General features: G+C 37.0%; 1 non-coding gene across 1 annotated transcript; it reads left to right on the top strand.

Annotated features, from left to right (window-relative positions):
• Positions 1-10,075: 10,075 nt before the first annotated feature.
• On the top strand, positions 10,076-10,182 carry LOC148764646 (small nucleolar RNA R71). The gene has a single exon (XR_016024396.1). It is a non-coding gene; the product is annotated as a small nucleolar RNA R71 (small nucleolar RNA).
• The last annotated feature ends 735 nt before the right edge of the window (positions 10,183-10,917 follow it).

Here is a 10,917-nt window from a genome sequence, read left to right as displayed (position 1 = left end):
TAGGCTCGCATCATCTGTTCAATTGCCCGATTTTGCTTTTCCTGACGATCTAAACGACGGTCAATGCGCTCCATCCATTAATCAACACTACGTGTGGGCGCTGCCTGTGAAGGTAGGAGAGCGACGTGGGAAGAACTACCAGCAACCAGTGTAGATTCCTCTAATCTCTTAAGAATGCCCATGGTGATAGGAAGTTTTGGTTGTTGAAGCTCTTCTTTATCACTCCATTGCACACCAGCTCGTGCACATAAGGTAGTGATGAGGGAAGGAAAACCGATACCATCTCGTTTAGTGCAACCCATATGTAGGATGGCATGAGAGATAACCTTACCAACATCAATGGATTTATGTGTGACAATGGCATAAATAAGCACTGCACGATCCATCGTGACATCACTGATATGAGTGGAAGGGAGTAACCATGCTGCTACAAAATGTAACAAAACTTTCAACTCCTTTTTCATGGCACTCTGTTTGAATGAAACTGGCTCATCATGCGATGTCTTCCATTGGACTCTTTCAATGCACAACGTCGATATAATCTCATTGGAATCTTGATGATCACCTAAGTACTGCCCATATTCATCATTTTCAATGTTTGGAGTTCCAAAAAATTTGTTGATAGCTTAGCTATGAAAAGGAACACATTTACCACGGACAAACGCCACACCATCAACATGCTCAACCATATTCGCATAAAACTCCGTACTACATGAACCATGCCGCATCAGGTTGGTTACAAAATTGATCCCAATATTTGTCGTTAATCATGTCATTAATCTCTTTGTAAGGTAGAATGGGGATCTCTATTCCTCGTTCGGGAATTAGCACTTTGTTGATCAAGGACGTATGATATAGCACAGAGGCTTCGACAGATATGAACTTCGATCTATCAAAAGATCCACTGGAACTTGGTTTGGATCATTTTGGTGCCATTCCTACAAAAGAAGTTTAATTATCAAAACAAATTCAGAGGAAAAGTATGCAAGTAGTATTATGTCAACAAGTATGAAAATATGAAAGACTTATAAGCATGAGTTTAATTAGTGCCTGTCCAATGCAACAAATCAAATTCAAGATTTCCATTGACAATCTTACTTCTTAAAATGCACATAAATCCCTATGCCTCACAACATTAAGACAACCTTCTCATAATCTAAATTTCCACAATGCCATAATCCAAAAAAATTCAAAAATTATATCTATGACAATGTACTCATCCAACATTATAAATATGGCATGTGTTGCACCACAAGTCCAAAATTTAATTCTACTAGCTCAACCAAGCATAAGAATGTAACAAACCCATCATATACTTTCAACAATCAAGCATTTATCAAATAATTTTGCAGCAACCAAAAATCTATGAATTTATTATATGGGTATCACAGAAATGGCAGTAAACGTCAAAATTGTCTTCAATTTAAGTGTTAATCAAGAAGAAGTGTGAGAAACCCATTAACCAACATGCATAGTAGACTCATTCAAGAAGCAAAAATTATATGATTTACAACCTCCTCTTTTTTCTACATAAAAACAATGAAAAAAAAATATTTACAGGAGAGAAGGTGGAATGGTTACCTTAAGAGTGCAACAAGTGCAGGAAAAAAAATCAAAGTAAAAATCAAAATGCAGACTTGTGGACTGAAAAAGGAAAAAGAAAGAAGCAAGAGAGTTATAGAAGAAGAATGGGGGAGATTGTGTTTGGCGGTAGGAGACAAAGAAAGTGACAGAAGAAAAAAGTAAAAAGGGTTTTAAAAAAAAAATTTGGGTCTGGGCCCCGACCCAGCGCCTCGGCCCTCACTTGTGAGGGCCACGACGCTCAACTATACTGTCTCGAAGCATCACACTTTGGGTTTGAGCACCACGATGTTCAACCTTTCTGCCAAATTTTTTGATTTGTTTAGTGCCTTGAGGGCCGCGGTGCTGAAACTTTCTGTTTGTTGGGTCTTTATTCCTTTGTTCGGCGTTGCGGCTCTCCATTTGAGGGCCATCCTGTGCATAAACTAGGGTTGCGGCTCTGAAACTCTCTGTTCAGCGTGCTGAAACTCTCTGTTTCAGTTGCCATCCTGTGCATAATCTAGGGCTGCGCTCTGAACTTTTTTTTTTTACAGTTTTTTTTATATTAATTTTTGATTTTTGATTTTTTTTTCAATGACCTGTAAAAAGGGAAAAGAATAGAAAAAAAATAATAATCATAATAAAGTAAAAAAAATGAAATAAAATAAAATAAAATAAAATCGAGTAAGGTTAAGAAGCTTGGGTTACCTCCCAAGAAGTGCTTCATTTATAGTCTTTGGCTAGACTGACTTAGACTTAGGCCATATCAAGCAAGCGAATTGAGGACTTTTGACGATTAATTTCGCCTCCCCAATAATCCTTTAATCTTGGTCCATTGACTTTAAATTTTTGACCATCTGTCCCTTTGACTTCGATCGCTCCATGTGGGAATACCTCATTGACAATAAAAGGACCAGACCACCTTGATTGGAGCTTTCCCAGAAATAATTTCACATGAGAATTATAGAGTAACATTGCTTGTCCTGGCTCAAAGCTTCTTACCAATATCTTCTTATCATGCCATTGCTTCGTTTTCTCTTTGTAAAGTTTGGGATTCTCATAAGCTTGAAGACGAAATTCATCAAGTTCATTTAATTGCAACAAACTTTGCTCACCTGCTGCTTGTAGATCAAAATTTAACTTCTTCACAGCCCAATAAGCATTGTGTTCAAGTTCCACTAGTAAGCGACAAGCTTTGCCAAAGACCAACTTATATGGAGACATACCAATCGGGATCTTGTAAGCAGTCCTATATGCCCACAGTGCATCATCCAATCTCTTTGACCAATCTTTTCTTGTGGGACACATGATTTTCTCCAAAATCCTTTTGATTTCGCGATTCGATACTTCTGCTTGGCCACTAGTTTGAGGATGGTACGTAGTGGCAACCTTGTATTTAACTCCATATTTTGCCAGAAGGGCATCAAAATATTTGTTGCAAAAGTGACTTCCCTCATCACTAATGATTGCCTTTGGAGTGCCGAATCGAGTGAAAATATTCTTCTTGATGAAATTCATTACCACCTTCGAATCATTATGAGGAAAGGCTGCCGCTTCAACCCACTTGGAGACATAATCCACAGCAAGCAAAATGTATTTGTTGTTATATGAAGATATAAATGGACCCATGAAGTCAATACCCCATACATCAAAAATTTCTATTTCCATTATGTTGTTGAGAGGGATCTCATGTCTCCTTGAGATGTTTCCCACTTTTTGGCACTTGTCACAATGGAAAACAAAATTGTGAGCATCCTTAAATAATGTAGGCCAATACAAACCTGATTGGAGAACTTTAGTAGCAGTCCTAGTTCCTCTAAAGTGTCCTCCATAATCTGAAGAATGGCAATGGTGAAGCACACTTTGAATCTCTTCTTCCGGGACACATTTTTTGAACATCTGGGCTTTACACTGTTTGAACAAGTAAGGCTTATCCAAAAAAAAAAATTTAACATCATGCAAAAATTTCTTTTTCTGATGAAAATTTAAATCAGGGGGAATAATATTGCTTACCAAATAGTTTACAAAATCAGCATACCAAGGAAGTGATTTCTTACCAACTTGAAGAATTTGTTCATCAGGAGAAGTCTTTTTGATTAAGGTTGAATCCTTACCTTGAGCTTCAATCTCTAATCTTGAGAGGTGGTTTGCAACTTGATTTTCTGTTCCATTTCTATCACGAATCTCAAGATCAAATTCTTGAAGTAAGAGAATCCACCTTATCAATCTTGGCTTATCATCTTTCTTGGCAATCAAATACTTGATAGTTGAGTGATCAGTGTACACTATCACCTTTGTCCCCACGAGATAGGAGTGAAATTAATCAAAAGCAAAAACCATAGCCAAGAGCTCATTTTCTGTCATGGTATAATTTTTCTAAGCCTCATTCAAAGTCTTGCTAGCATAATAGATGGAATGGAAGATTTTATCCTTCCTTTGTCCTAAAACAGCTCCCACAGCATAATCACTCGCATCACACATTAGCTCAAAAGGAAGAGTCCAATCAGGACTAATTGTCACGACCTAATTCCCCGAGCCATGACCGGTGCATGAGCTCAATGAGCATAGCTCACTAAGCCCAAGCAAGCCTATCCATTTACCTTTGTTTAACAAATTTATCATATCATGCATACACACACACACCTTTTCCCGGGTGTGAATATAGCCAAAACACAATTGCATTATCGATAATAATATACATGCACTATACCAGTCATGTATTTAGCAATTTACATTGCATACACATATTCACATTGTTAGATTATATTCACAATACAAAAAGACCCATGACTTCCAGAGGAGACATTTACAATAAAAGGGATTACTATCGAATGTCAGACAAATACCCAGGAGATGCACTACGGGGACTCCTCGATCTAGGGTCCAACAGTCACCTGATCTGAAAACATGAATTTTTATAAAATGTGAGTACAATACTCAGTGAGTGAACAAGAAGGGAACAAGCATACCATAAGGAATGTTTATTGAAATCATGATGCATTCATTTTCTCAAAACCATGCAATTGTTTTAGCTCCTTTAAACCCCTCATGTAAACCCCACATGAGTAAATCACTTTACAAAAATCCATGCTCAACTATGGTACCAAAGAAATGGGAAATATGGCAAAAACCCACAAGTTAGCAAAATGGACAGAAAGTTTCTCGCTGCAGCGAAACAAAGCAACAAGAGAAAAGTTTCCCTTCGCTCAACAAAAAGGGCATCCTACTAAACCAACAAAATCAATATAAAACTCATGAAAATTCCCAAAGTGCAATGTATCAAATTTCACATATAAGTTAACCATATATCACATTCATGAGCTTTCATTTCACAAGTCTAGATATGCATAATTTGATAGACAAACATCAATATCATCATAATCACACCTGGCTCATGTACATCCCCCCACATCGTGCACATAGCCGGCACCATCGTGTGCATCCCCCCACATCGTGCACAATCAGTGCCATCGTGTAAATCCCCCCACATCGTGCACATGGGCACTATCATCATCCATATCTCACGCCACCATAAAATAGGGCTCTGATACCAAGTTTGTCACTAGGGAGGGACATACCACTCAACACCTTCACTACGGAGGTAACAAACGGCACCTATCAAAGCACTCATAGGGCGGCTCCACCTCTTTGGGTAGCCCTTTCCTCTATAAGCCCCTGGGCTGAGAGCCACGCTTTGCCCCTGTTCATGCGTTAGAATTCCCAGGGATCGGGTAAAACCCTTTGCTCTTATACCAACTTAATTCTTCCCACATCGTGCACACACACGGTTACAGTCATTATACACAATATCATTCATCATGCACAACACACACATATATATATATCATCATATTGCAATAATGCATGAATCCATAGCAATCACATATCACAACATCAAACCATTTAACAAAAGCTTGTTCCTAAGGTACATTTTCTAAGACAAGTTGGATAGAATCTTTCATATTCCCCAAAACAAGTTTGAAATGCAAGTCCACTCACCGATATCGAAAATTCAGATTCCGGGTGCACTCGGACTAATAGTCCCCAAGCGTAATTCCTTTGCCTTTTTCGGACGTCTCACTACCTTGACAAATAACACAGTCAAGGAATTTACTATATGGTCCTTAAATTGATATAAACTAATTTAAATTACTAATGCTTGATATGTAAATGCAAAAATACGTCCGATTACTGCTTAATCGCTATATCGATTAAATTCGACCAATCACCGATTAATTAGCGATTGTGTCCAAATCACCTCCAAATTAATCCATATCTCCTATAATACCTTAATTTACCACATACCATTTAAATAAAGCTAAATTCAGCATTAGAACCCTCACAGTTTCTTATAGAAAAATTAGGTCATTTGGTGCACTAGAACCGAAATTTTTTCTACATAACCGTTTCACCTTAATTCATCATTTTCCAAGCCATTTTCCTTGAAACAAAAACAATCCCCCATTGATATTCAGCCCTCATGGTTCGACCAACAAGGAACCCTAGAGAAATTGAATATTTCTTTTGTGTTTTTGTTCATAACCATGCTTAACTATCCCTAAACACTAACATAGTCTAAAATCAAATTATTCCAACAACAATTCCTCTTCCATACCCATTTTTCAGAATTTAATTCATCATGATAACTCAATATTCAACCATGGAAATCAAGAACAAAAGCATGGGTGAGCTAGGTATCAAGGAGAATTAAAGAAATTCTAACTTACCTAGTTTGTTTCCTTGATTTCTTCACTTTTTCTTTGAATTTCCACCTAGGTTTTCTTGTTTTTCCCTTTGTTCTTCCTTTGTTCTTGTTGCTGGTTGCCTAGGCTGAATATGGTGAGAGAATTGGAAATTTAATGGGCTGATTTCTATAGAAACTAATAAAATAATCAAGCATGCCATGTGTCACATGCTTATTGGCCCAATTGTTTAACTTTTTGACTTTTTCTTCTTAATTTTCCACCACAAATATTCTGGTATTTATCCAATCCTAACACAATTAAAATCCCTTGGTCTTGACAAGTGCTGGGGCAAAAATTTATCGATTTGCCCCTGAGGTGAAAAAATTACGATTTTACCCTTATACTCCGAAATGTACCGGAATCACATTTTTTCTACTTTTCAACCTCAAATAACACTAATATTGATCAATATTAACCAAATGGGGCAAACATTGTTTTATAAAACTTCTCGTTTAGTCCTCTAGTGGCAAGATTACCATTTTGCCCTTGTGCTCCAAAAATAGCAGGAATCACAATTTTTCATTGCTAAACAACATTTTATACTCCAATAATCATAATTATATTTCATATAATTATTCTTAGTCAAATGTGATCAAATCTTGGCTAAAAATATCCATTTTATCATCAAATGGTAAAATGATCGTTTTGTCCCTAATCGGTCAATTTTTCTGATGGACTCCAAACTGGACCTTGAACTCCAAATCACTATTCTAAGCCATTCTGTGGGTTTCAAAATTTCAATTTCCTCTTAGAATTTCTATTTGAACTAGTTCAAGGCTTGATTTAACTTAGTTGTACCACTCGGTACAATACCGTCTTTTATTCGAGCTTGACAGGGTCTCCCACTAATTATGATAGGTGCAGATATTAATCTTTTCTTCAATTCATCAAAAGCAACAAGACATTTATTATCAAACTTAAATGGCACATCTTTCTCCAATAAATTGCAAAGTGGTTTAGAAATTTTTGAAAAATCCTTAATAAATCTTCTATAAAAACTAACATGACCAAGAAAACTTCTAATACCTTTAACATTTATTGGAGGTGGTAATTTCTCGATTGCTTCAATTTTTGCTTTATCTACCTCATTGTCATTACTAGAGATATTGTACCCAAGAACAATACCTTCTCACACCATGAAGTGACATTTCTCCCAATTGAGCACCAAATTTGTCTCTTCACACTTCTTGAGTACCCTAGCAAGATTTAAAAGACAATCATCAAAATTATTTCCAAAGATTGAGAAATCATCCATAAATACCTCCAGGCATTTTTCCACCATGTTTGTGAATATGGCCATCATGCATCGTTGAAAGGTGGTAGGTGCATTACATAAGCCAAATGGCATTCTTCTAAAAGTAAAAGTGCCATAAGGACATGTAAACGTAGTCTTTTCCTGATCTTCAAGAGCAATAGCAATTTGGTTATAGCTAGAATAACTATCTAGAAAACAATAATATTCCTTACCAGCCAAGCGATCTAACATTTGATCAATGAATGAAAGAGGGAAGCAATCTTTCCTTGTAGCTTTGTTGAACTTGTGGTAGTCTATGCACACTCTCCATCTAGTCACCGTTCTTGTTGGAATGAGCTCATTATTGTCATTGGCCACCACAGTCATTCCTCCTTTCTTAGGAACACGTTGAATTGGACTTACCCATGAGCTAACAGAGATAGGGTAAATTATTCCGGCATCCAACCACTTGATGATTTCCTTATTGACCACTTCCTTCATGATGGGATTCAATCTTCTTTGTTGTTCAATTGTGGCTTTGTGATCTTCCTCAAGAAGAATTTTATGCATGCAAATAGAAGGGCTAATTCCCTTAATATCAGCTATGGTCCACCCTATTGCTTTCTTGAATTCTCTAAGTGTTCTCAATAACTTATCCTCTTGTAAGCTAGTAAGAGCATCAGAAATAATAACGGGAAAAGTGGAAGATTTTCCAAGAAAAGCATACCTTAAGTGTGCTGGCAGAGGTTTGAGTTCCAACGTAGGTGGCTCCTCAATGGAAAGCTTAGAAGTTGGCACCAAAGAAGCTGAAATATCTAAAGACTCAAATTGATGATTAGTTCTAAATCTGGAGTAAGCATTCAACAAATTTGAATATTCAATAAACTCATCATCATCCCTATCAGAGTTAGCAACTAAACATGCTTTAAGAGGGGGATTTTCTTCTAAAAAAACATCATGTGTCAAATTGTTCACTACACTCACAGAAAAATAGTCTTTAGATGTCACAGGTAATTTTAAAGCTTTGAAAATATTAAATGTTACTTGTTGGTCTTGAATTCTCAAAGTGAGCTCACCTTTTTCAACATCAATCAAAGCTCTAGCAGTTGCTAAGAATGGCCTCCCAAGAATGATTGGAATTTGCCTATCTTCTTCCATGTCAAGAATTATAAAATCAACTGGAAAAATAAATTTATCTACCTTGACAAGAGCATCTTCAATAATTCCCCTTGGGGACACATAAGAACGATCAGCCAGTTGCAAAGTTATAGAAGTGGGTTTGCATTCCCCCAAACCAAGTTTCTCAAAAATTGACCAAGGCATTAAATTGATACTTGCACCTAAATCACTCAAAGCTTTTGCAAAAAATAAATTACCAATAGTGCAAGGGATTGTGAAACTACCGGGATCTTTGAGTTTTGGTGGCAGCTTGTTTTGGAGAATTGCACTGCACTCTTCTGTAAGGGAGAGAGTTTCAAACTCACTTAGCTTTCTCTTTTTGGAGAGGATTTCCTTCAAGAACTTGACATAACTGGGCATTTGTTCCAAAGCTTTAGCAAAAGGGATATTTATGTGTAATTTCTTGAAGACATTGATGAACTTCTGAAATTGCTTTTCAAGCTTTTGCTTTTGGAGCCTTTGGGGAAAAGGTGGTGGAGGATAAATGACTTGAGAAGTTCCATGATTTTCAGCCTTGACATCTTCTTTCTGTTCGACTTCACTCTTTTTTTCACACATTCCTTCCCTATCAACAACTTCATTCTCAGGTTCATCTGCTTTTTCATTCACCCCTTCAATCTCTTTTCCATTCCTTAAAGTGATTGCTTGGCATTGTTCCTTACCTTTAGGATTGATTTGTGTGTCACTAGGTAGAGAACCTTGAGGTATATTGTTGATGGAATTTGCAAGCTGTCCCATTTGGGTTTCAAGATTTCTCAAGGATGCTCCAAAGCTTTGAATTATCGCATCATTCTTGGATATATACTACAAGAGAAGTTCTTCCACTTGGGGCTTCTTTTCAGGAACTAGTGGTCTAACTTGTTGTTGAAATCCCAGAGGCATGTTGGGTTTTGGATTGGAAGGCCCTGCATTGTTATTCCATGAACAATTAGGATGGTTTCTCTAACCAGGATTATAAGTATTGGAATATGGGTTGTTCTGCTGTCTATTAAAGTTCCCCACAAACTGGATTGATTTAAAATTGTATGGACATTGATCATTTGAATGTCCATCCCCACACATATCACAAATTGAATTTTGAACTGTATGAACTCCCATTGTATCAATCTTCTTGGACAGTGTAGCCACTTGCATGGCTAAGTTGCTCATTGCATCAATTGCATAAGCTCCAACAGCTTTTCTCAAACCCAACCTTTCTGAAGGCCATTGATAATTATTTGAAGCCATTTCTTCCAACAAATTATAAGCATCTGCCGCATTCTTACTCATCAATGCCGCACCAACAGCAGCATCAACTGTGGTTTTAATTGACCCAATCAGCCCATTGTAGAATGTCTGAACTTGCAGCCAATCAGGAAGCCCATGATGTGGGCATCTTCACAGTAGTTCTTTAAACCTTTCCCAAGCTTCATACAAGGACTCACCATCAAATTGTGTGAATGAGGTGATATCGTTCCTCAACTTTGCAATTTTTGCAGGTGGAAAGAACTTTGCGAGAAACTTTTGAGCCAATTCCTCCCATGTAGTGATAGACCCATTAGGCATTCAATTAAGCTAGCTTTTTGCTTTATCCCTTAGGGAGAATGGAAACAGTCTCAATCTAATAGCATCATTAGTTACTCCATTTTATTTAAAAGTATCACAAATCTCCAAGAAATTTACTAAATGAGCACTAGGATCATCACTGGGTAACCCACCAAACTGGACTGAAGACTGAATCATCTGAATATAGGCTGGTTTAATTTCAAAATTATTCGCATTGATGGAAGGTCTCCTAATGCTTTGGTGCAAACCTTGCAACAAAGGAACTCCATAATCTCGCAATGCTCTATTTGCTTCGGGAACCACATTAATGGCATTATTACCATTATTAATGTTATCCTCGGCCATTGTCTGATTTAAAGTTGCAACTTGTAAATTCTCCCTTCGACGTCTTCTGAAAGTTCTTTCTATCTTAGGATCAAAAGGAACAAGATTCAAGTTGTCTCTTTTTTGCATACAATGACCAAAGATATCTGCAAGAAAACAAAAGCTAAAATTAAAACAAGGAAAATAAAATTTGAAGTAATACTAAATTGCTTGGTATTAGTATTAGTAATAAATCTAGAAATAATTCCTCGGCAACAACGCCAAAAACTTGTCAGTTAAAATCCTACTACGCAAGTATACGTATCGAATAGATAGTATATTAGCAAGTAG

Source organism: Theobroma cacao, chromosome 1 (genome assembly GCF_053813885.1).
Source record: "Theobroma cacao isolate CCN51 chromosome 1, ASM5381388v1, whole genome shotgun sequence".
Lineage (NCBI taxonomy): Eukaryota > Viridiplantae > Streptophyta > Magnoliopsida > Malvales > Malvaceae > Theobroma > Theobroma cacao.
Note: the sequence above shows the minus strand (reverse complement) of the source record. Positions and strands in the feature narration are given on the sequence as shown.